Source organism: Crinia signifera, chromosome 5 (genome assembly GCF_055691185.1).
Source record: "Crinia signifera chromosome 5, ASM5569118v1, whole genome shotgun sequence".
Taxonomy (NCBI): domain Eukaryota; kingdom Metazoa; phylum Chordata; class Amphibia; order Anura; family Myobatrachidae; genus Crinia; species Crinia signifera.
The window spans coordinates 310,512,929-310,538,452 of NC_139221.1; the positions used below are offsets into that span (position 1 = coordinate 310,512,929).

Here is a 25,524-nt window from a genome sequence, read left to right on the forward strand (position 1 = left end):
GTACCATTAGAATACTGGAGCGATGGTTGCTGGAAATTGGCCTCTATACACCTATGTAGATATCATATATATATATATATATATATATATATATATATATATATATATATATATATAGTGGGAAATTTACTAAGACTGGAGAATATGGCCGATGCCGGGTGCGACTCAATACGACCAGCATCGGTCATATTTATGGATTCGTATTTGCCCAATGGCATAGGTGGGCGCATGCCACCATATTAATTTTTGGTGGCTGTACCAGTCTCCCCATGGCCATAACCAGTCTCAGATTCAAAAAGCCGGTATTGGTTTTAGAAATTCACGGGTTCAACTGAGATGGGCATATCTGGAGTTTTTCAAACCAGCACCAGGCTGGATGGCCGGTCCTGGTTGCCAAAATATGGGGAAAAATTAGTAGGGGTCCCCCCTATTTTGAAAACCAGCACAAAGCCCAACCAGCCAGCAGGGTAATGCCACATGCAGGGGAAAATATTTACAGTATATTAGTTCCCCCGTCTGAACCATTCACCCCCTGACTGGTCAGTCCACGCAGGGACCCCCAAGAAAGGTGTCCCCCCACCAGGATTAACCCTGCCCGGGCTGAAGCCTGGGGATGTCCCCAGTGCTCCAGGGTGATGGGTACATGGCTGATCACAAATGCTGATCGTAATGTTTACATTCAGCGCTTCTCACCCCGAAGTGCACTTTTGGCCACCTAGCAGCCAATCAGGAGCAGAGTTTCTGTCAAAGTTTTTAAATGTTTATTTTGAACCATTTTTTTTACACTGAAGACTGCACAGATCTGATTGATCTGTGCAGACTTCACCCAAATACGCCTGAAATATAACATATTCATGTTGTAAGTAGTTAAAACTAATTCATTGTTAGTCTCATTTTAGCCATAATATTTTAAATAATCACTGTGACATCTAGTAATCATTAGTGTATCACACAGTGATCTTGCTAATTATTTACATGAGCTACATCTGTAAGGATTGATAGAGTGGGGAGTGGTTCATTATGTCGACAATGTCGGTTGACTATATAGGTACTTATGTATTATGGGCTCCCATGTTAAATGCACCCCATTTTTTCATACCTCTACTATCCAACTACGCATGGAGTTGATTTTATATAGTGTGGCGAGCGCAGCGAGCCACCGTGCCCGAAGCGTGGCGAGCGCAGCGAGCCCCGCGAGGGGCCACGGTCTCATAAGAAAAACGGGAGCCCAGATATTACATAAGTACCACTATATATACTGTAGGTCAACACCAAATGTTTGACATGAACAAGATGGACACTGGAAAAAGATTGCTACAGAAAAGGTTGACAAATGAAATGGTCGACACCTGAAAAGGTCACCATGAGCTTTTAACCATGTTATGGTTAAATGCTGACACCTGAGCATGGACACTCCCATGTGGAGGGTAATATATGAAAAAGGAAAGAAAAAAGTAATGAAAACTAGTGTCGATCTTTTCATGTATTGACCATTGCCATGCCGACCATTTGTTGATGTCAAACATATGTATGTTGACCATAGAGTGTCGACATATTCACTGTCAATCTAGACCATCTAGTTACCGAAAGAATGGCAGAAGTGTGAAGATGGCAATCACACCGATGCCAATTGGCAGTGGCATTACTATCCGGGTACTGGGGGTGCAGCTTGCACCCAGGTGATATCCAGGTGCTGGCTGCAGTGACAGAAGCTGGTGTGATTCTCTTTGCAGCACTCGGCTACCACAGATATATAGCCAGCACTGCAGACAGCCCCATCTCTGGGGGTGGTGGACATGCCCAAGTAGTGTTGACAATAGCCTCCACCCCAGTGAGGCCACACCCCATTCAATTAGTCCACACCTTCCAGCACTGCGGAGAGTGGGGTGTAACCACACCCAATGAAGCCTCTAATTGGTACTTACTAATTGGTACTACTTGCTGACGTAGTTGGCATCATTCGCGTATTCAGGGGGGCACCTGGGCACATGCCCCCCTGTCATTTCATTTTGTAGCTGAGGACCAGAGCTTTCCAACGAGCCCAGCCCTGTGTCACTAGCGCCCCGGGAACCGGAGATTTCGTCTGGCAAATCTGTAACGTTTTTCTACATAGGATAATATGTGACCCGGTAATTCCAACCCCCACCCGGTTCCGACGGCTGCCAGTTCCCCCCCTGGCATCACAGAAGCTTGTGATTGATCTCATTCAATTTCAATCGCTGGGCCTTCAATTTAATACCAGGCTGGTCCATATTGGTCAATCAGTTCCAGAGATATTGCGGGTAAACCGATTTTTTTATTTTTGAAATGTAATTTCGGTACTCTTTACCTAGCACGGCGCCCGCGATTACAATCGCGGGCGTCGGGGGTAAAAAATCACGGGCATCGCGGGCATCGCGGGTAAATCAAAAACGGGTGCGACGCGATGCCCGCGATGCCCGCGATGCCCGCGATTTTCCCATAGGGATCAATGTTAAAAGTCAGATTGGTCGCGATTTTAGCGTTAATTGACTCAATGCCCGCGATTTTTACATAGGAATCAATGTTAAATGGGCCACAGAGCCCTAATAGTCCCCCTGAAGTGTGAAATGGCCCCCACAATTTTTAACGCCACCCCACGATCAACGTGAACCCGAAGCGTGGCGAGCGCAGCGAGCCCGCGAGGGGCGGCGGTACGCGTCCTCCGACCTTTTCATACCCCCACTATCCACGTCGGCGTGGAGTTGAGAATAGAATAGTGTGGCGAGCGCAGCGAGCCACCGAGCCCGAAGCGTGGCGAGCGCAGCGAGCCCCGCGAGGGGACGCGGATACCTTCACAGTTATACGCGTCCCCTCACGGGCTTCACAGGTGTCCGTGGCGACGCGGACACCTGTGAAGCCCGCGAGGGGACGCGTTTACCTGTGAAGGTATCCGCGTCCCCTCGCGGGGCGCGCTGCGCTCGCCACGCTTCGGGCTCGGTGGCTCGCTGCGCTCGCCACACTATTCTATTCTCAACTCCACGCCGACGTGGATAGTGGGGGTATGAAAAGGTCGGAGGACGCGTACCGCCGCCCCTCGCGGGCTCGCTGCGCTCGCCACGCTTCGGGTTCACGTTGATCGTGGGCTGGCGTTAAAAATTGTGGGGGCCATTTCACACTTCAGGGGGACTATTAGGGCTCTGTGGCCCATTTAACATTGATTCCTATGTAAAAATCGCGACCAATCTGACTTTTAACACTAAAATCGCGACCAATCTGATTTTTAACATTGGTCCCTATGGGAAATCGCGGCCATCGCGGGCATCGCATCGCACCCGTTTTTTAGTGCATGCGATGGTCGCGATGGTCGCGATGGGCGCCGTGCTAGGTAAAGAGTACCGTAATTTCCTAGCTGTTCATGTTCTTTGAGGGCAAATTACCCTGGAACCAAATGTTCCAGTTTCATTGGAACAAAATCATTCAAAGCCCATTTAAAAGTTCTTCAATATGATACTTGCCTCATGTAAATGGGTCAGTTGGTTCCTAAGATATAGCCGGACTAGGCTGGTGTAAAGGGGGCCAACCTGGGAATGCATTTTCTGGTGTGAAAGGGGTATTATTTCAAATAGCCGGGACCTGCAGTGCTCTGAATACAGACAGGCTCTGCCACTGTCAGTGGCTATCACTTCTGCCTGGCGGCGGCTGTCCCCATTTACCGCGAGCATGTATTCCCCCTTGGCAATGAGCATGTAATCCCACATGGCAACGAGCATGGAACCTCTGGCAATGAGCATGGAACCCTTGGCAATGAGCATGTAGATAAGCAGCACTTATGTAGCATTATTTTTAATAGGCATTATGTTGTTTGACATAATGGACATAATGGCGTGTAACTTAACTTGTAAGAAAAGTTTTATTGTTCCTCAGTGAGAAAAACAAAAAAACAATCTAGCAAATATGATACCTTTTAATGGCTAACAAAAATAACCTTTTAGTTCCATGTGTGTGCGGTACATTCTGGTATCCTCCATTTAGTCAAAAGAAAAAAGTTTGGTACCGTGTTAGCCAGTTGATAAGAAAAGTTTTATTGTTCCTCAGTGAGAAAAACAAAATAGCAATCTAGAAAGGTATCATATTTGCTAGATTGCTATTTTGTTTTTCTCACTGAGGAACAATAAAACTTTTCTTATCAACTGGCTAACACGGTACCAAACTTTTTTCTTTTGACTTAACTTGTAACGGACATTATGGTGTAAATGTTTAATGCGCGCCCTCGGTGGACAATGTCCCTGTTCATGAAGCGTATTGTGAATTTTTGCTTAATCTGTGGGGCATTATGTGAATTCTGACTCAATCCGTTTGGCATTATGTGAATTTTGGCTCAATCGATGTGGCATTATGTGAATTTTGGCTCAATCCGTGTGGTATTATGTGAATTTTGGCTCAATCCGTGTGGCGTTATGTAAATTTTTGGCTCAATCCGTGAGGCATTATGTGAATTTTGGCTCAATCCGTGTCGCATTATGTGAATTTTGGCTCAATCTGTGTGGCATTATGTGAATTTTGGCTCAATCCATATGGCATTTTATGAATTTTGGCTTAATCCGTGTGGCATTATGTGAATTTTGACACAATCCATGTGGCATTATGGGAATTTTGGCTCATTCCATTTGGCATCATGTGTAATGGGCAAGTACAATGGGGTCTAGTATTTTGTTGCATAATGTGTAGAAGTTGTATATGGTGTGGTCACACACCCTTTTCCGGAGCGCGCCTTCGGTGCGCGCACAACTACATCCTTCACTTTTGTCGCCATGGTGGGCCTGCATACTTTAAATGCCAGGGCCTGTTTTTAATCCCATTGCCACCCTCTCTCTGTCGCTCTTTTAGCATGTACACTGGCACCACTAACACCCACCCCCCCACCCAAACCTCTTTTATCATGGTGCCCCCCCTGTCATTTTATCCTGGATCCGCCCCTGGTTGGCATCATGTTCACACCGACTTTTTGTTTTCTGGGAGAATGGCCTGCTTAATCCTGAAAGAGTCTCACTCCCCGTTCTGGAGTCTCCTAGAAATTCTATGAGAGTAGCTATGAGTAACTAGGAATTTAGGGGATTTCATTTATTTGGTATGTAGGTTGGGAAAAAAGAATCTAAGACTGTATTTATGTCCTTTTTTAATTGATTTCCATTTATGTCTAGATTGGGTATGATGATGAATCAGACTCTCTCAGGGTAACACTGTTGTCACAATTAAGCTTCCAACTTAGGTCTTGGACAATGCATTAATAGGCATACTTGGGCACAGTGTCTGATAATGGGGTTACCATGGGTAAATTGTAAGTAGTCACAATGCATTCATGGGTCAGGTGTTGGAGCGCTGTTATTTTATCTCTGAAGTATATAGGGGAAGTGGTTATCATCCCATAAGACATAACGCCAGAAGTCAGAATAATGATGCCAGCATCCCAACTAGCAAGACCTGAGCTGGAATTCTGGCATCAATGAGGACACCAATGCCAGAATCCTGACTGCTACATCAAGATTGTCAGTATGCTGGGCGGTCTAGCATTAGATCAGGGGAAGGGGGAAGTTAGGGTTATGCTTCGGGGGAGGAGAGAGGCTGCAGGGAGGATTAGGGGAGGGGAGGGAAAAGCTGACCCCCTTCATGATTCCCTGCAACCCTAGTGGGGTTGCCGGCATCGGTTTTCTGACTGCATGAACCCCACCACAGGTCACCCGGATGTATGTTCCGCAAAAAGAAGAGATGAGGGAGGGTTGAAAAAAATTAGACCTGAGAAAGCCTCCAAGTATAATTCAATATTGATAAGGTACACTTCTGTAGGGGTGTCACACAGTTCCAATATTGATACGGTATACTGCTGTAGGGGTGTCACACGGGCCCCATATGGTAAATAGAGTTGGTTATTTGGATTTAGCAAACAGGAATATTCTCTGGTGCAGCCCATCTCCTCTTATATAAACTGCAGAACTCCTGGGAGTGAGGTATACCACGCTTGGAGAGACCGCGCCTGCAGAATCTTCTATTACAGTAAGTAATCATCCTGCTCTGCAGCCTTCAGCAATGTCTTACTGTAGTTACATTTAGGGAGTGCACCGGCCACTTTTCGCTTTTTGGGTTCTAATTACCTTCAGGTTTTGGGTTCTAATGGGTTGGCAAAACACTCCCTCAAGGTTTTGGGTTCTGAATTTTTTTTAAAAAAGCATAAAAAACGTTAAAATCATAGAATTTAGTTTTTTTTTCTCCAACGCTATTATTAACCTCAATAGCATCCATATCCACTCATTTCCAGTCTATTCCAAACACCTCACAATATAGGACATGCACACTTTAACAAACCAATCATTTCAGTAACAGGGCCTACCAAACTACTGTGGCCGAAATGATTGGTTTGTTTGGACCCCCACACAAAAAAGCAATTCCTCTCTCCCTGTACAAATTGGCCAGGTTCCAAACTCTTTTGGAGTACACACTGGAGGGCATGGGCAGGCTGGGCCGGGGGACAGGGTGCCATGTGCCCCCCGGGCCGCTTACCTAGTTACTGGCTGCAGGCCGCGCTGCCCTGTCCACCACCTCCAGCGCTGGCCATGGCTTCCAGATTCCAGAACACGGCCATGGCTACAGGAAAATGGCGAGGGGACCGGCGGCCATTTTCCTGTAGCCGCGGCCGTGTTCTGGAAGCCGCGGCCAGCGCAGGAGGGCTGTCTGTAGCAGGGATGTGTTGGGTGACTGGTTCCAGTGCAGGAGCCCTACACTGACATGACGCCAACTCCATCCACCCCTCTCTGACGCATGGGGATCAGTCAGGCGGGCAGAGATAAGCGGGAGCCGCAGCAAAGACCCGGAGGAGACAGGTGACACTCAGGGGGAAATTTACTAAAGGAAATTTGTAAAAAAAAATAGGTGTATTTGTATCCAGAAATACACTTATTTTTGACATTTACTATCCTGAAAATACGGCAATTCATATTTGAATTGATGTGCTATCAATACGAATACGAATTGCCGTATTTTTGGGATAGTAAATGTTAAAAATAAGTGTATTTCTGGATACAAATACACCTATTTTTTACAAATTTCCTTTAGTAAATTTCCCCCTCATTATCTAAATGAACAAATATATAAGATTTCTTCCATTTACATCCTGTGGTGTCCTGTTATTATGCAGGATGAGCAGCCTGTGTTGTCCTGTTATTATGCAGGGGGAGCAGCCTATGGTGTCCTATTATCATTATTATTTTTATACAGGGGGAGCGGGGAGTTTTCCCAGCCCTTAGCAGCGCCGCCTCCCTCACCTCTGATGGAGTAAATGTTTGAATTTAATTTTTTTTATCTGATCATGCATTTCGATCGTAGCTCCACCATCGCCCTCTTACTGAATTTTTCTCTGCCCACTTGTGGCAGTATTTTATTTTCCCCGGGGGAGGAGGGGGGGTGTTATTTTATGGGCCAGTGCTCTGCACTTGCCCCCTAGGCTAAAAGTTGCCTCCTGCGCTGGAGAAACTGCCTTTCTTGTACAGTACAGGTAAGGACTGTCTAAAATGTCTACTTGGATGCTGTCACCAAAGTAATCCTCCACCATTTTTTCAACAGTGACAGCATCCAATGCAGTGACAGTGGACATTAATATTATTATTATTATATTTATAGGGCGCCACAAGTGTTTCGCAGCGCAGTACACAGGAACAGTACAGGGAGACCAAACTTAACCTTACATTAAATAAATAACAAAATTAGAGTACAGGTAAAGAGCGCCACAGTTCAATACACATTACAGCTTAAATATAAGTAGTGAGGACTTGATCAACGAACTACTAGAGGCTTGTGGCCAATGATGGAGATGAGTATGCGGACAAAGATGGTTACTGAGTGTTTGAGTATGGGAGAGCTGTGAAAAGAAGAGGGGGTACTTGTGTATTTTAGCGGCGATCCGATGTTGGTCGCGCGATGTTTTAATCGCATTGCATCGCATGCCATGTACCACATTGCATGCGATGCGATGCGACGCGATTTTGGCCCCCTATACGATAAAAAATTGTATACGCACCCTAAAGGGTTCTTTTAAGCACCCAAATGGGTGCTTACGATGTTAAATGCAGCCCACGCCAACCCCCCCACTATAAACATGAACCCGAAGCGTGGCGAGCCCGCGAGGGGCGGCGGTACGCGTCCTACGACCTTTTCATACCCCCACTATCCATGTCGGCGTGGAGTTGAGAATAGAAAGTGTGGCGAGCGCAGCGAGCCACTGAGCCCGAAGTGTGGCGAGCGTAGCGAGCCCCGCGAGGGGACGCGGATACCTTCACAGGTATCCGCGTCCCCTCGCGGGCTTCACAGGTATCCGCGTCCCCTCGGTGGCTTGCTGCACTCGCCACACTTTCTATTCTCAACTCCACGCCGACGTGGATAGTGGGGGTATGAAAAGGTAGTAGGACGCGTACCGCCGCCCCTCGCAGCCTCGCTGCGCTCGCCACGCTTCGGGTTCACGTTTATAGTGGGGGGTGGCGTGGGGGTGCATTTAACATTGTAAGCACCTATTAGGGTGCTTATACAATTTTTAATCGCATCGCATTTTATGGCATTGTATGCCATATACAATGTCATACAATTTTAAAATTGTATGACTTTCTACAACATCGCACGATATCTCATTGCATCATATACCATCGCATGCCTTTTGGTATGCGATGCGATGGTCGCCGCTAAAATACACAAGTACCGAAGAGGGTTTTGACAACAGGAGGGAAGAGGCCCTGTGAAGAGAAGAGGACTATGACAACAAGTGGGAAGAGGGCCCTTTTCTGATGAGCTTACAATCTCGTAGGATGGGGAGACAGATTACATGAGGTGCACACAAGTGGGAGGTGGCTTGATTGCATGATGTAAGCAGGCAGGGGGTCGAAGAACCAGCCTCAGGACTAGTTTATGCAGGGTAGGGTACGCTTTGATGAATAGGTGATTTTTCAGTGCCCGTTTGAAGCTTTGCAAGGTCAGGGAGAGTCTAAAGGAGCGAGGGAGAGTGTTCCACTAAAGAGGTGCAGCAGGGGCAAAGTCCTGAACTCTAGCGTGGGAAGCATTGATCAGGGTGGAGGAGAGACGACAGTCATCAGCTGACCGTAGAGGGTGTATGAATGGTGAGGATGTTAGAGATATATGGAGCAATGGAATTAGAGATGGCCCTGTATGTGAGTGTGAGTTGTTTGAAGAGGATTATGTATGAGAATGGGAGCCAGTGCAGATTACAGTATGTTGAAGGGGAGTGGCAGAAGTAGAGCATCGGGAGAGGAAGATAAGCCTGGCTGCAGAGTTGAGGACACATTGGAGAGGAGCCAGTTAGGATCGAGTGAGGCCAGTGAAGAGAACATTGCAATAGTTGAGCCGTGAGATGACCAGTGAGTGGATGATGAGTTTAGTTACACTCTGTGAGAGAAAAGGCCTGTTGCGAGCAATGTTATGTAACTGGAACTGACAAGAATGGGCCAGAGCTTGGATGTGGGGTGCAAAGGAAAAGAAGGAGTCAAGAGTGACACCCAGGCAGCGGAGGTGGGTAACGGGGAGATGATGGTGTTGTTAACAGTGATAGAGTTGTTAGTAGGGGGTGTGGCTCTGGGTGGGGAAAATATAATGAGTTCAGTTTTGTACATATTGAGCTTCAGAGAGCACTCAGATATCCAATAGGAGATAGTGGAGAGGCAGTTGGAAACCTGAGAGAGAACAGTGGGGGACAGATCAGGAGAGGAGAGTTAGATTTGTGTGTCCTCCGCATAGAGGTGGTATTGGAGGCCAAAGGAGTTAATGAGTGCACCCAGAGAAAAGGTGTACAGGGAGAACAGAAGGGGGCCAAGGACAGAACCCTGAGGGACACTGACAGGAAGGATGGAAGGTGGTGAGGTGTTGCCAGAGACAGAGACTGAGAAGGAAAGGTTGGTGAGGTAAGAGAAAAACCAGTCAAAGAACATGCCAGAGAGGCCAATGTTTTGGAGTGTATGGAGGAGGAGAGGGTGACCCACAGTGTCAAAGGCAGCAAAGAGGTCCAAAAGGATAAGCAGAGAGAAATGGCCCCTGGATTTGGCTGAGAGCAGGTCATTGGTGACTTTCACCAGATCAGTCTCAGTGGAGTGTAGTGGGAGAAAGCCAGATTGAGGATCAAGGATGGATTGGTCAGAGAGGTAGCTGGTGAGACGCCTGTAAACCAACTGTTCAAGTAGTTTAGAGGCGAATGGGAGAAGAGAAATAGGGCGGTACAGATGGGTCAGATCCCATCTTGGCAGGGGATGGCGCTGGCGTCGCCAGCCGCCATCCCCCGCCAGGGCCATGGCGATGGTGAGAAGGGGACGCGCTTCCATCCGTTCCCCCGGGTCCACGCCGGCTTGCCGGCGGTAACCCGGGGTCCCCGCCGCATGCCCGCATCCCCCCCTAACCCTGTCCGTCTCCCTGAGGCGGAGACGGACAGGGTTTCCGTCGCGCTGGCGACGGAGACTGAGACGCGCGTGCGCGTGAGACGCACGCGCGTCTCAGTGTATTCGCTGGCGCGGCTGCTGGCGGGTCGCCAGCGCGGACGTTCTGGCGACCCGCCAGCCAGGATGGGACCTGACCCATCTGTAGCTTGTGGGTGATAAAGGGTCCAGGTTGGGTTTTTTAAAAATAGGTGAGACCAGAGCATGTTTGAAGGGTGTGGGGAAGATGCCAGTAGAAAGTGATAGGTTAAAGAGGTGAGTAAGGTGGGAGCACTAAGTGGGGGAGAGGGAACGGAGGAGACAGGAGGGGAGGTGGTCCAAGGGACAGGGAGAGGATGAGCTGAGGGAGTGGACTTCCTCATCTGTAGTGGGACTGAAGGAAAACAGAGTTGGCAAGCTGCAGGGGGAGGATGACTGGGGTGGGTGGGCAGCTGAGCGGGAATGGGAGGAGATATCATGTTGGATTATCTCAATCTTAGAGAGGAAGAAGGCGGCAAAGTCAGTGGCAGTGAGGGATGATGGGAAGAGGGCAAAGGAGAGTGTTGAAAATTCAAAGACACGGCAGGACTGGAGAACTGAGAAGAGATGAGCGATTTGAAGAAAGATTGTTGGCAAGGGAGAGAGCAGTGCTGTAGGAGAAGAGAAGAAACTTGAAACGGAGGAAGACTGCCAGAGTGAGAATTCCTCCAGAGGCGTTCAGCAGAGCGTGCACTTTTTTGTAAAAGTCATGTTAGTTTGTTGTGCCAGGGTTGGGGTTAAGAGCATCGGAGGGGGACAGTATAGATGGGGCCACAGATTCGAGAGGTAAGAGAAGAGTAATAGAAAGAGGCAGCCTGGTTGGGGCAGGTCATTGTGGAAAGAGGAGAGAGGGAAGTCTCCAGGAAGGACAGGATAATAGGGTCAAGAGACCCGAGGTTCAATCTGGTGACTGTGGGTCTGGGCAGTGAGGGGGGAGGGGAGGATGATAGGGTGAAAGATTAGATTGTGGTCGGAGAGTGGGAAGGAAGAATTAGAGAAAATCAGATAGATTACAATGGTGGGTGAAGATGAGGTGAAGGGAGTGTCCGAGATTATGAGTGGGGGTGGATGTCCATTGTGAAAGTCCAAAGGAGGCGGAAAGGTCAAGAAGGTTAGAGGAGGCAACATTATTGATGTCAATAGGAATGTTAAAGTCACCGAGGATGATAGAGGGGAGGTTGGAGGCAAGAAAGTGTGGAAGCCATGCAGCAAATTTATCAAGGAAATGGGAGCAGGGACCAGGGGGGCAGTAGATCACAGCCACAAGGAGGTGAATGGGGTAGAAGAGGCGGATAGTGTGTATCTCAAAATGTGGAGAATGTGAGGAAAGGTTCAGGTGGAATGATGTGGAAGCTACAGTTGAAGAAGAGGAGGATGCCCACTCCTCCACCCTGGTGTCCATTAGGTCTGACCGAGTGTGTGAAGGAGAGGACTCCATAGGAGAGGGCAGCAGGGGAGGTAGTGTCAGAGGAGGAGAGCGAGGTTTCAGTGATGGCAAGAAGGTTAAAAAAAATGGGAGACAAAGAGGTCGTGGATATTTTGAAATTTGTTGCAGATTGATCTAGCATTCCAGAGAGCACAGGAGAAAGGAAGGGACAGGTGAGATAGGAATTAGGTTTTTTGGGTTGTGGGTGCATGTGAGAGGTGTGGAAGTTGAGAGGGGGTGAGACCTGACAGTGAGGACTGTTATGGGACAGGAATGAGGAGCCATATTTTAGTAAAAAAATTGATCAGAGTAGCAATATAGAATGGAGTTGGTGTGGCCTAGAATAAGCAGTGAGAAGGTGATGTACTGGAAGCGAGGAGTGCCTAAAGAAAATATAGTTAGTGTATAAGGGAGCCAGAAGCAGTGTGGGACAGAGATTAGTTCAGTGTCCAGGCTGTGCGGACTGTAGGTGATGCTGGATTTTCAGTGGAGGATGATAAGTTTTATGTCCTTCTGTTTCTCTTCTGTTTCTGTACAGAGAATATAAACTAGTCTGATTGGGCAACCAAGAGGTGTGCTGCACATAATGTTTGTACTGTCTTTTTATCGCATTGCATCATATTGCATGCACATGTCAGAAGGTAGGCACCGACAGACAGGATTTATATGTCAGTAGGCTAGGTAGGGACCAGCAGACTGGAATTACAGTTTACGCCACTGCTAGGTAGGCACTAGCAGACTGGTATTATATACACATTAGTAGGTAGGCATCAGCAGACAGGAAGTATACATCAGTAGCAGTAACGTGCCGGGAGGTCAGTCACGGGTGAGGCTCTAACTGATACCAAGCACCCTGATATTATTGACAGAAGACTTCATAGGAGACTAGAAGACATTTTCTCAGTCTTTGAAGGAATACTGATGTGTATATATATATATATATATATATATATATATATATATATATATATATGTATGTATAAATATATATATATAGTATTAGGTTCAGTGGTGCCAAGTCTGTCTGATTGGTCTCCCACTGGTGCATCGTTCCTTGACCTCCTGCAATCACCTTTAAACAGCAGCAGCAGCCAGTTACCGCAGAACAGCTGAGTGCACCCGGCAACCGCATGCTGTGCTCCCCCGAGCTGCTAGCACACAGGATAAGGATAGCTACCGTCCCGGCCCCTGCTTTTTATGGAGACAGGGATGTGTGCTGTGCCGTGAAGCAGAATTCCGCTCCCACCGCCGCCACTGCCCGCTACTATTGCCGCCGCTGCCCGCTACTATCGCTGCCAGTGACTGAAATGCAGGTCATACCTCCTGGGGAGGGAGGGGGTGTCTGGTGATGAGTGCCCCCCGGCTGGTCCAGCTGCTACAGGCTGTGATCACGGATGATAGGGCCGGCTCTGAGATCGGATACAGGCTGTCAGTGTATGACAGCCTGTATCCGCTGTCCTATCACATCTGTCTCAGTGACAGCCCTGTCAATGAGGCAGATGTGTAGATGCCGCTTCCACGTTGTTTTCTAATGGGCTTTTCAGCCTCTTTTTGTGCTCATCCTAAGCTCTGCCCCCCGCTGCTGTCAATTTTTAATTGTGAACAGGAGGCACAGCTCCCGATGCCTCCCAGCCTGCCCACAGTGTTCCACCACATTAATTATTTAAAAAAAAATGACAAATAAGATATTTATTGCACACTCTATGTGTTTTAAATATCTTTGTATTTTTTTAAATCATTTATGACAGGTGAGGCACAGCCTCCCCTGCCTCCCCTGACTGCACGTCGCCGATCAGTAGGCTAAGTAGGCACTAGCAGACTGGTATTATATACCCGTCAGTAGGCTAGGTAGGTACTAGCACACTGGAATTATTTATACGTCAGTAGGTAGGCACCAGCAGACTGGAATTATATAGAATAAATATACTGCACTAGGATGTCACCTGCATACTCTATATACCGCAGTAGGTAGTAAGTGGCACCAGCGACTGGAATTATATACTGTATATAATAAATATACTGCACTAGGTAGTCACCAGCAGACAGTATATACAGCAGTAGGTAGTAGGCACCAGGATATGGTTGGTTGGTCGAACTTAAGATGGCCGACAGTCATTAGGCATGGCGAGCGCACTGAAAACTGTGTCCATATCGACTGTGTTGACATTCGGGGCAAACAACAGTGACAAACCCCATGTCGACCTTTTGACTGAGGCAGTGACGCGGGCGCGGAGGGCTGGCAGCGGATGTCAGCTGCCCGCCCATATCCGTCCCAGCGTGCACGCATACGGAAGTGACTTGAAAGTCACTTTTATATGCGTGTACCTTCCACATCTTCCGATGGTTGGCGACCATCGAGAGTTGTGGGAGGTTACCTGCAGCATACGAATGGATGTTTATGCTAAACATCCATTTGCAGCCTGTGCGGGTGAACCTGCGCTGTGAGGGGGGGGGGGGGCGGGTGGGCGGACATTCGTTGGGTGGGGTCTGGTGGATTTGCAAGGCTGCGGATTATCCCTTAGTACACTCAGTAACACAGAGAACTGTCAGCCACTGACAGTGCAGGCACCAGCAGACAGTGGCACTAGGCAGTGGCACCAGCGGAAGTAACAATTTCCCTTCTAGGCCCCAGCATAGGAGAGGCAGCACAACACACCCTAACCCTTCTCTTCCCAAGACTGGAATGAAGATGACGGAGCGGGAGGAGCTATTTAAGCATATCCGGATCTCGCGAGAATCCAACGCTCAGGTCCCAGACGTTCGGACGGGCTCGGTTCTTCGCAATCTGAGCCCGCACGTCTCTAGTTACATTGGAAAACTTGCATTGATTGTGTCAGATTCTTTCTGAGCGGCTACACTGAGATACTGTGCTGGATTTATTACTAGCATTGTACTAGATTGTAGCATTACTAGATTGTAAGCTCCTCCGAGTAGGGCCCTCTTCCCTCCTGTTGTCAAAGCCCACTTCTCTTCACATTTCACTCACAGCTCTCCTTTACCCAACACTCAGTGACCATCTTCATACTCATCTCCATCATTGGCCTCAAGCCTCTAGTTGTATGTTGATTGGGTCCTCACTACTTACATTTAAGCTGTAATGTGTATTGAACTGTGGCGCTCTTTATTTGTACTGTATTTTTGTTATTTATTCAATGTTATGCCAAGTTTTGTCTCCCTGTATTGTTCCTTTGTACGGCGCTGCGAAACACTTGTGGCGCCTTATAAATAAAATTATAATAATAATTATAATAGCATTGTGCGTGCAGGGCTAACAAAATAAATCCTACGCCCCAGTATATACACACACACACACACACACACACACACACACAGTGGTCAAAGTAGAAGTTTTGAAGTGGGAGTATGGAAAAGTGAAGGCTGTAGTTATGTGTGTGCTTTGGAAAAAAGGATGTGGCCTCTCAAAAGGGGGTGTGTCCTCAGCTATTGTGTACCACACCACATACCCCTTATACACATTATGCAACATGATAGTAGACCCTGGAATCAGTAAAAAATTCACATTATACCTCACAGTGGCCCTTATTCTGATCGGTGCGGATATATCCGCGTGCGTTCGGGCCGCCGATGTTTTGTGTCTGCGCATGTGCAGAGGCGTCTCTGCGCATGTGCGAGCGAGGCGTACGGCCAAATCCCGCATGAAATGTGAACACTCCGAACAGGGGGTGGAGAGGGGCGTGAAGGGCTATTTGGGCTCATTACCATATGCATACGCCCCGCGTTTCATGGGAGTTCCCATGAAAACGCTGGGCGTTCGTATGGTAATGCGGCCGTGACGCACGTGTAGGGGGCGGACATATGACATCGCCGGATGTCTGCTGCCCGCCCAGATCCCTGCTTTTGCACGGAAAAATGTCCGTGTGGTCTGAGGTTGCGGGAGCTGGTGGAGCACACGGTCCTGCATTCGATGGTCTGCGACCATCGAATGATGGGGGAGGTTCCCTTAGATGGAGGAGGCGTATTCCGTGAAAAATACACGTGCGGTCCGTTCGGACAGCTTCTTACCGCATACGGACGGAGTTGGCGATCCGTATGGAAGGCGGGGTTTCGCACGCACGGTCCTGGCCGCATAATCGGCTCCGGCCGCACCGATCAGAATAAGGGCCAGTATGAGCCAAAATTCACATGGCACCCGCCACCAAATAAAAAAATGTGTGTGTCCGGACCTAGTCCCCCATGACAGGCCTAGGCCTGGGTAAAATGTACCCGCTCCCCCCCTCTCGGCAGCCGTGTACATGTGTGTGTTTATTTGTGGATGCTCTGTTTATGTGTTACTGATCCTGCTGACTGACACTTCTTATCTTCTCAGAGACAGTGTGAGCCCATCTTGTGAGGTTCTTCTCAGAAAAAAGGAGTCATGAAAATCATTGTAGTTCTCGCTGTCCTAATGCTGGTGTCTGCTGAGGTGTGTCTGGTGTCTGCCGCAGAAATGGGACATAACAGTGACAACGAGCTTTCTTCTAGTGACCTTGCCAAGGTAAGAACCTCAGATTCACAATACTGTAATAATCATCAAGTTTACAGTTAAACATGATTTCACTCCAAACTGGTGCCGCAGCTATTGTTGCTGCATAAGGCGATACATCTACCCAGTGGGCTGCCACAGTAATATAGTCCTTAGTTTGCCCTTTACCACTTGTCCATATGTCCTTGGTAAAGTGGACAGTGGGTACAACCGCATTTTTTTTATATTCCAACATTTTTATTGAGTGAAGATTCAGTAATTAAAAAAAATTGACAAAAACAGAAAAGTCACAATTAGATTGAAGTAATGTACAAACAATTTGAACTGAGTGCAGGTAAAGCGCACACATCCCAGGAACAGATTCATTTCACTACATTTCAAAATGATTATATCAATTATTTTTTCCTGTTTTCAGCAACACTGCAATCCTGTGGGCCTATTTTAATGGGAGGCCTGGAGCTGCAGCTCCATCTAGCCCATTGTTAATCCGGCCCTGCCTTTAGTTGGAGCAAACACACAGTACTGCATCACCCAATTAACACAGGTTGAACCCCTTTATTTGGAAAATACACTGTGCAGCGCACTGCTACAGAACACGAGAGAATAACTTAATTTTTTGGGAATGAGCACACAGCACAGCTTCCAATAAACATGGCTGGAACCCCTTTATATGGAGCGAACTCACATAGGGCAACACCCAATTTACAGGGGAGGAACTCCTTAATTTGTTTGGCGTGAGCACACTGGGTAATGCCCAATTAACGCGGATGAACCCTTTTATTTGGAGCAAACACACAGGGCAGCAGCACCCAAATAACAATGGTGGAACCCTTTTTATTTAGAGCAAATATAGGGCAGGGCACCCCGACAGCACACGGGAGAACACCTTAATTTTTCTGGAGCAAGCACACAGGGCAGTAGCGCCCAATTAACATGGGTGGAACCCCTTTACTTGGAGTGAACAAACAGGGCAGTGCACGCCTACAGCACATAGGTGGAACCCCTTTATTTGTATGGACCGAGCACACAGGGCAGCGCACCCCTACAGCACATGGGAGAACTCGTTAATTTGTATGGAGAGAGCACACAGGGAAGCGCACCCCTACAGCACATGGCAGAACACCTTAGATTGTATGGAGCAGAGCACACAGGGCAGCGCTCCCCTACAGCACATGGGAGAACTCGTTAATTTGTATGGAGAGAGCACACAGGGAAGCGCACCCCTACAGCACATGGCAGAACACCTTAGATTGTATGGAGCAGAGCACACAGGGAAGCGCACCCCTACAGCACATGGCAGAACACCTTAGATTGTATGGACCGAGCACACAGGGCAGCGCTCCCCTACAGCACATGGGAGAACCCCTTAGATTGTATGGAGCAGAGCACACAGGACATCGCATTCCTACAGCACACGGGAGAACCCCTTAATTTGTATGGAGCAGAGCACACAGGGAAGCGCACCCCTACAGCACATGGGTGAACCCCTTAATTTGTATGGAGCAGAGCACACAGGGAAGCGCACCCCTACAGCACCTTGGAGAATCCCTTAGATTGTATGGAGCAGAGCACACAGGGCAGCGCACCCCTACAGCACATGGGTGAACCCCTTAATTTGTATGGAGCAGAGCATACAGGGAAGCGCACCCCTACAGCACATGGGAGAACCCCTTAATTTGTATGGAGCAAGCACACAGGGCAGCGCTCCCCTACAGCACATGGGAGAACCCCTTAATTTGTATGGAGCGCCCCCCCTAATCCCAAATCCGCACAATGCTCTTCTGCATGAGCCTCATTTAACCTTTCGCAGCTCCAGATCCTGCTTCCAGCTAGTACAGGCAGTGGCCGTGCTGGGGCATGGAAGCTCTGGGGCCCTTTAGTTCTCTGGGGCCCGTCACACTTGTCCCCCTTGACCCCCCCTGTCGCCTGCCCTGCCTACAGCACATGGGAGAACCCCTTAGATTGTATGGAGCAGAGCACACAGGGCAGCGCACCCCTACAGCACATGGGAGAACCCCTTAGATTGTATGGAGCAGAGCACACAGGGCAGCGCTCCCCTACAGCACATGGGAGAACCCCTTAGATTGTATGGAGCAGAGCACACAGGACATCGCATTCCTACAGCACACGGGAGAACCCCTTAGATTGTATGGAGCAAAGCACACAGGGCAGCGCTCCCCTACAGCACATGGGAGAACCCCTTAGATTGTATGGAGCAGAGCACACAGGGCAGCGCACCCCTACAGCACATGGGAAAACCCATTAGATTGTATGGAGCAGAGCACACAGGGCAGCGCTCCCCTACAGCACATGGGAGAACCCCTTAGATTGTATGGAGCAGAGCACACAGGGCAGCGCACCCCTATAGCACATGGGAGAACCCCTTAGATTGTATGGAGCAGAGCACACAGGGCAGCGCTCCCCTACAGCACATGGGAGAACCCCTTAGATTGTATGGAGCAGAGCACACAGGGCAGTGCACCCCTACAGCACATGGGAGAACCCCTTAGATTGTATGGAGCAGAGCACACAGGGCAGTGCACCCCTACAGCACACGGGAGAACCCCTTAGATTGTATGGAGCAGAGCACACAGGGCAGTGCACCCCTACAGCACACCTGTTCTGCTTTCACTTTTTACCATTTGTAACTGAACAGAGAACAAATTCTGCTGGCGATACGCGTGACATTGTCAGCTGAATGGGGAAAGGTGCAAGTTTTCATTTAATTTGAAAAATGTCACTTAGCTGTACTCATTGGCATATTAGGACTTGTCAGTTATTGTAAATTAAAATCTCAAGGAAATGATCTTTAATTGTATACATTGTTACTCTATAACATATATATTGATTTATATATACACATCAGAGCTCTCAGTAGGAAACACTAAGAAGCCCATTTAGCTAGAGCAAACCGAGAGACTATTTATCAATCAGTATATTAACTATTTATGTTGCTACTGCTACCAGTGACACTATATTGGTGCCTTACAGTGGCGGATCCCCTCCCCTCCAGTAAAATCTGCATCCTATGCTCATGTCCATGACTGCACTGGCTTCTCTGTGACTTCCTGTTAGTTGTCCTACCTTTCATGCACCTGCAGGACAGGATGTACCATTGGGAAGCAACTCCCTGCCTTTTGGGTAGCCCTAGCTGGCTTCTATGGTCTGAAGCCAATGCACATGTGTAGTAGCGTAGTAGCCACCACTGCTTCCATATGTGTTTAATTTTCAGTTACGTCACTACTGTATCTCCAAAAAATAATAATTATTGCCAAATTCATCTGTTCAGTAGAAGATATTTCAACCAAGCCAAATACATGGCTACTGTATACTGTATCTGTCTGATGTAATGATCATATGTGTCTCTTCTGTACAGAGAGAAATGCTTCCCTTCTGTTTTGGGAAATGTGGAAAACGGAGCATTGGTAAGTCTTGGCAGTGGTGGGATTTATTGTCTCATTTTTTAACAAGAATAATAATAATGTACATGTACACCACCGAAAATCCGGCACCCCCGGTTCCGACACTATGCTGGATAGTCCAGTTTAACAGATTATTGGTGGCATCTGCTTTGCTGCACAACTCCCCCCCCCCCCCTCCACTCCCCACACACACACACACACACACACAGAGACACACACACACCTTCAGTGTCCCCATTGCAGCGTTGCTCTTTCACCCACTGACCTTTGCCCACCGCTGATCTCTACCTGTTTAACTAGGTTTCATTTACTATCTCTCCTGTACCAGGCAGCAATGAATGTGTTTGCCAATGGCACAAGATGGGATTATTTACGGTTACAAAATAACTATAAATTCAGTGTTTTTTTTTACAAATAAAATAATTTAAAATTAAAAAGTCGTACCTGTAATTAATAAACGAAATTCTTATACAGTATGTTAAATATTTAATTTGGATTTTGTACCTAATTAAACCATTAAACAATCATATGAATGCAGCGCAATCACTTCATGGCTTAATGATGTCACTGATACTGAGCCGTGGTGCATCACACGCAGAGGGTATGGATAGGTAGAGATCAGTTGGCTTCTCTCCGCAGCGCTGTGTGAGGGATCTGTCATGGATACCTCCCAGCATGCCCTGCAGCTGGTGCCATCACTCGGCACATGTGTAGAGGGAATCCCAGGTCTCAGTACCAGATTTCCAGGGACGGTGACACATCCCACCCTCCTTGTGATACTGAAATGCAGATTGTGATAAATATGTCCCCAAGGCTTAGTACATTGGTCCATAAGTACCAACCAATCAGCCAATCAGTACCGAGCTGTGGTTTTTCAAACCCAGTCTGTGACATGACAGTTAGGAGCTGACTGGTTGGTACTTTGTATAAGATCGACTAAGCCTTGGAGAGAGATAAAGTGGAATGAGGTACAATACCAGCCAATCAGCTTGTAACTGCCATATTACAGGCTGTGTTTGAAATCGAACAGGGGCTGATTGTTTTGGTATTTTGGGGGAAATTTACTAAAGGAAATTTGTAAAAAAATAGGTGTATTTGTATCCAGAAATACACTTATTTTTGACATTTACTATCCCGAAAATACGGCAATTCGTATTTGTATTGATGTGCTATCAATACGAATACGAATTGCCGTATTTTCGGGATAGTAAATGTCAAAAATAAGTGTATTTCTGGATACAAATACACCTGTTTTTTACAAATTTCCTTTAGTAAATTTCCCCCTTTATCTTACTCTCGAAGGCTTAGTAAATCTCCACCTTTACTTCTCTCCACTTTATCTCTCCCTGAGCTTTGATACATCTTACCAAAATGTGGTACATGGTTCTGATGCTCTCTGTTTGTGGCTTTTTCACATTTGGTTGATCAAAAGACTGAAGTGTTGATATCTGCTCATAGTGCTTGTGTCTAACTACAAATCTATTCTCTTTTCTTCATAGAATCTTCTGAAGAGGATGGGGCGGAATAGATGAGTAAAGACGATGCAAAGAGAACCCCCGACTGTTACCTTGGACAAACCTTACTCACTACAACAGAAGATGAAGTATAATATATTATATCCAGTATACAACTAATAGTTTGAATTAATTTCTTTAAATTGATTGTATTAGCCACCATGACCTATCTGGTTCAATTATAACTGAATAAAAAGCTTTAAGCAAAGCTGTCTGTGTATCAATGACATTATTTCATTTAGATAAGTTATGGTTAATTTTGGTTTAAGTTATTGGATGATTTTAAGAGGTAAATTAGGAATAAGGAAGCAAGACAAGTGAAAGCAGCGCTAACAAATACCATGAAGTATATGCATCAATGAAAATATAACAATTTTAATAACACATTAAGAATACACATGTATAATAAATAAAAATACTATAAAAGAATAATGGACCTATTGGAGTATTATAATAACCACTGGTGAGTTGATGTAACCTGCACTGATCGGGGGCTTACGTCCAAGATGGTTCAGATGAAGTCCTCAAGAATAATTGTGGAAACTGACGCGTTTCGCTGTGTTTAATCACAGCTTTATCAAGGCATGTTCATCCTTGCTGTCGTTTCACCATACATGCATCTTAGTCATAAATATTGCCCAGGTTTGCATGGTAAGCCCAGTGCTTGATTAAGGGTTCCAGCCACCCTCGGCAACCACCTTTTATTAATTATACTTTTTCTTACCAATGTGATCATTGCCAGGGGTTATGTTCTTGTTGCCAGGGGTTACATGCTCATTGTCAGGGGTTACATTTGCTCATTACAGGGTTTACTTGCTCACTGCCTGGGTTACATATGCTCATTTCTTGAGGTTACATAGAATTTGACGGCAGATAAGAACCATTTGGCCCATCTAGTCTGCCCCTTTTTTACCCTTCAGGTAAACTCAACCCTTTTTAATCCTTATTTCTTTGTAAGGATATTCATATGCCTATCCCATGTTTAAATTGTTCTACTGTCTTAGCCTCTACCACCTCTGATGGGAGGCTATTCCAATTATCCACTACCCTTTCTGTGAAGTAATTCTTTCTAACATTTTCCCTGAACCTACCTCCCTCCAGTTTCAGTGCATGTCCTCGTGTTTTATTACTTCTTTTCCTTTGAAGAAAATCTCCCTCCTGTACTATGTTAAAACCCTTGATATATTTGAAGATTTCTATCATGTCCCCCCCTTTCCCTTCTCTGCTCCAAACTATACATGTTAAGATCTTTTAGTCTATCCAGGTAAGTTTTTTGATGTAGGCCATGCACCATTTTAGTTGCCCTTCTTTGTACACTCTCCAATGTATTTATATCCTTCTGAAGATATGGTCTCCAGAACTGGACACAGTATTCCAGATGAGGTCGTACCAATGACCTATAAAGTGGCATTATTACGTCTTTTTTTCTGCTACTGATTCCTCTCCCTATGCAGGTTCAATACTTATTGCCAGGTGGTTTCTTACTCATGGTCAGGGGCTTACATGCTCCTTTGTCAGGAGGGTTACTGCTCAGCTCTGTCGGAATCCACACTTTTGGGTAGCACTGGAAGTGCTGCCTTTTCCTGACAGATGCTTGTAGGACCTATTGCATCTGTCTCCTTGAAGAAGGAGGTCAATTTTGGGAGGCTGTTTCTGAAGATTCCATGGCATCTGCATAGAACCTGCAGACTCCCGCCTCCCCCGCCATGGCTTCCAGTAGTAGGTAGAGCCACAGTGTCTATTGTGCCAATGCTGCCCCCCAGGAACAATCGCTCCAGTCTGCAGCCTGATCAGCCTATTGGTTGATCAGGCCCTGGGTAAGGCATGCTACGGTGTACCAAGGTGCAGCATGCAATACACAGCTTCCCCACTTGGTGTCTCTTACTCCACTAATGAAAACTAATGTGCTGAATACAACAGCATCTGGTGATATGGTATTACAGAATATTGGTCCTCATTCTAGTTGCTTCGCTCCACTAGGCATTCGTTCAGGGGAGCGATGTTTAGCGACTGCAAACTTTTATGCGCATGTGCAGCCTTTTTGTGCAAGCGTCGCCTACAGGGAGCCCGCAGATCTAACCCACCAGAAAGTCTTAGATCCGCGAGCTCTAGAGAAATCATTCAATAGTCGACTTCCCGCCCAGGCTCGGAGCACTCGTTTCCGGTGCTCGCGATCTCCAGCTGTCGGATCTCACGAGATCTGAACCCTATAAAGGGGCGGGCGGGTGCCATCTTCACTCCAGTCTTAGAGAGTGAAGTGATAGGACATCCTGGCCGCCTGCCCGTCCGCGTGCTTACTCGCCTGCCCGCTGCCTGTGTGCCTGTGCCTCATAGATAGCTTAGCTGTAGCAGTTTTAACTACTACAGTTACTTCCTTCTGTAGTCCGGTCCGGTGGCACTGACAGCTTGTGCCTGTGCCTCATAGATTAGATACATGTAGGAGTTTTGACTACTACAGTTCTGTAGTCCAGTCCAGTGTTACTTACAGTCCATTTGGGAAGTACTGCACTGCTGCTGGATAAGTGCATACTGCCGTTAAGTATACTGATATATTGCGGATTGATTCCAGTCCAGTGGCACCGACCGTAAAGTCCATTTGGGTAGTACTGCACTGCTGCTGCATAAGTGCATACTGTCGTTAAGTACACTGATATTGATATATATTGCTGATTAAGTCCAGTGGCACTGACGTTAAAGTCCAGTGGTACAGCCGACAGCTGTATATCTCATGACAGTACAGTGTACACTGTATAAAAAAAATAAAGATTTATTTTTCTGATTTTTTTCTGTCTCTGCCATGTGTGTGTAAGGGTACACTACTCTCCTGTGCAGCCCACATAATATTTTACAAAAAAAAGGGGTTAAATAAACCCTTTAATTTTTTTCTGTCTCTGCCATGTATGTATGTGGTTTAGGGGTACAATACACTCCTGTACCACCAGCATAATATTTTTCAAATAAAGGGGTTATTTTTATTATTAATCCTTTAATTTATTTTCTATCACTGCAGTGTGTGTGTGTGTGTAAGGGTACACTACTCTCCTGTGCAGGCTGCATAATATTTTTCAAATTAAGGGGTTATTAATAATCCCTTTAATTTTTTTCTGTCTCTGGTGTGTGTGTGTCGTTTAGGGGTACACTACACTCCTGTGCCACCAGCATAATATATTTCAAATAAAAAGCTTGATTCAGGTGATTCCCCTGATCAGGCCGTTGCAGCAGCAGCTGGAGAAAGTGAAGGAGGAGCTAAAGCATTGCAATTCCGCAAAGCATGTAGCTCTTGTGGATGAAGCCCTACATATGCTTTGCCAGTATACGAGGGTGGTCAGTCTGTTAAAGTCAGAGGAATACATTCTGGCCTCCGTGCTCGATCCTCGGTTTAAAAGCGTATGTTGTGTCTTTGTTTGCACATGGTGCAAAGACCTGCTGGTCAGGAGATTGTCATCTGAAGCGGACTGTGACACGGCAGCAGCTCCTCCCTCATTTTCTCCCACACCTGTGGCTGCGAGGAAACAGCCATCCTGTGTGCCACTGCAGTGCCACTCCTAGATGAGCCACTTGTTTGTGCTGCACACTTGTGTGGCTTAGCATAGTTATCCAGCTACTGTACCTCAGTGCAAATATTGTCCTAAAAACAGTATTGTGAAATGAGTGGAAATGAATGATATTGAGGTTAATAATAGCGTAGAAGCAAAAACAAAACAAAAAACTTCTGCAATTTTAGTGATTTTTTATGTTTTTTGGCAAAAAAATATAGATCCAAAACACGAAACATGAAACACGAAAATAGTGGTATTTTGGAACAGATCCAGATCCAAAACACTGCCCGAGATACAGACCCAAAACACGAAAAGTGCCCAGTGCACATCCCTAGTTTCAAGTTTCAAACTCTGCTTGTATGAAGAGCTCATTGTGTGCATTTCTATGCAAACAAACTAGAGATGAGCGGGTCCGGATCCCCGAGATCCGACAGATCCGAATATCGGGGATCCGGGCCAGATCCGAGCCGGCTCGGGTGTTCCCGCCTGAATTCCGGACCAATAACGAGGCCGAACGTCATCATCGCGCTGTCGGATTCTCGCGGGAGCGGGATCTTATAAAAGACGCACGCGCGCCCGCCATCTTCACTCCAATCTTGGAGAGGGAAGAGGGTGGTTGGGAAGCTCCGTGTGCTCCGTGCTGTGCTCTGTGCCATGTGCTCTGTGACCTGACCTGTGCCCTC

The 25,524-nt window shown here is 46.9% G+C and overlaps 1 long non-coding RNA gene across 1 annotated transcript; it reads left to right on the forward strand.

Moving 5' to 3' along the window:
* The first annotated feature begins 16,253 nt into the window (after window positions 1-16,253).
* On the forward strand, window positions 16,254-21,486 carry LOC146079755 (uncharacterized). Its single transcript, XR_014474730.1, has 3 exons — window positions 16,254-16,378; window positions 19,743-19,791; window positions 21,288-21,486. It is a non-coding gene; the product is annotated as an uncharacterized LOC146079755 (long non-coding RNA).
* The last annotated feature ends 4,038 nt before the right edge of the window (window positions 21,487-25,524 follow it).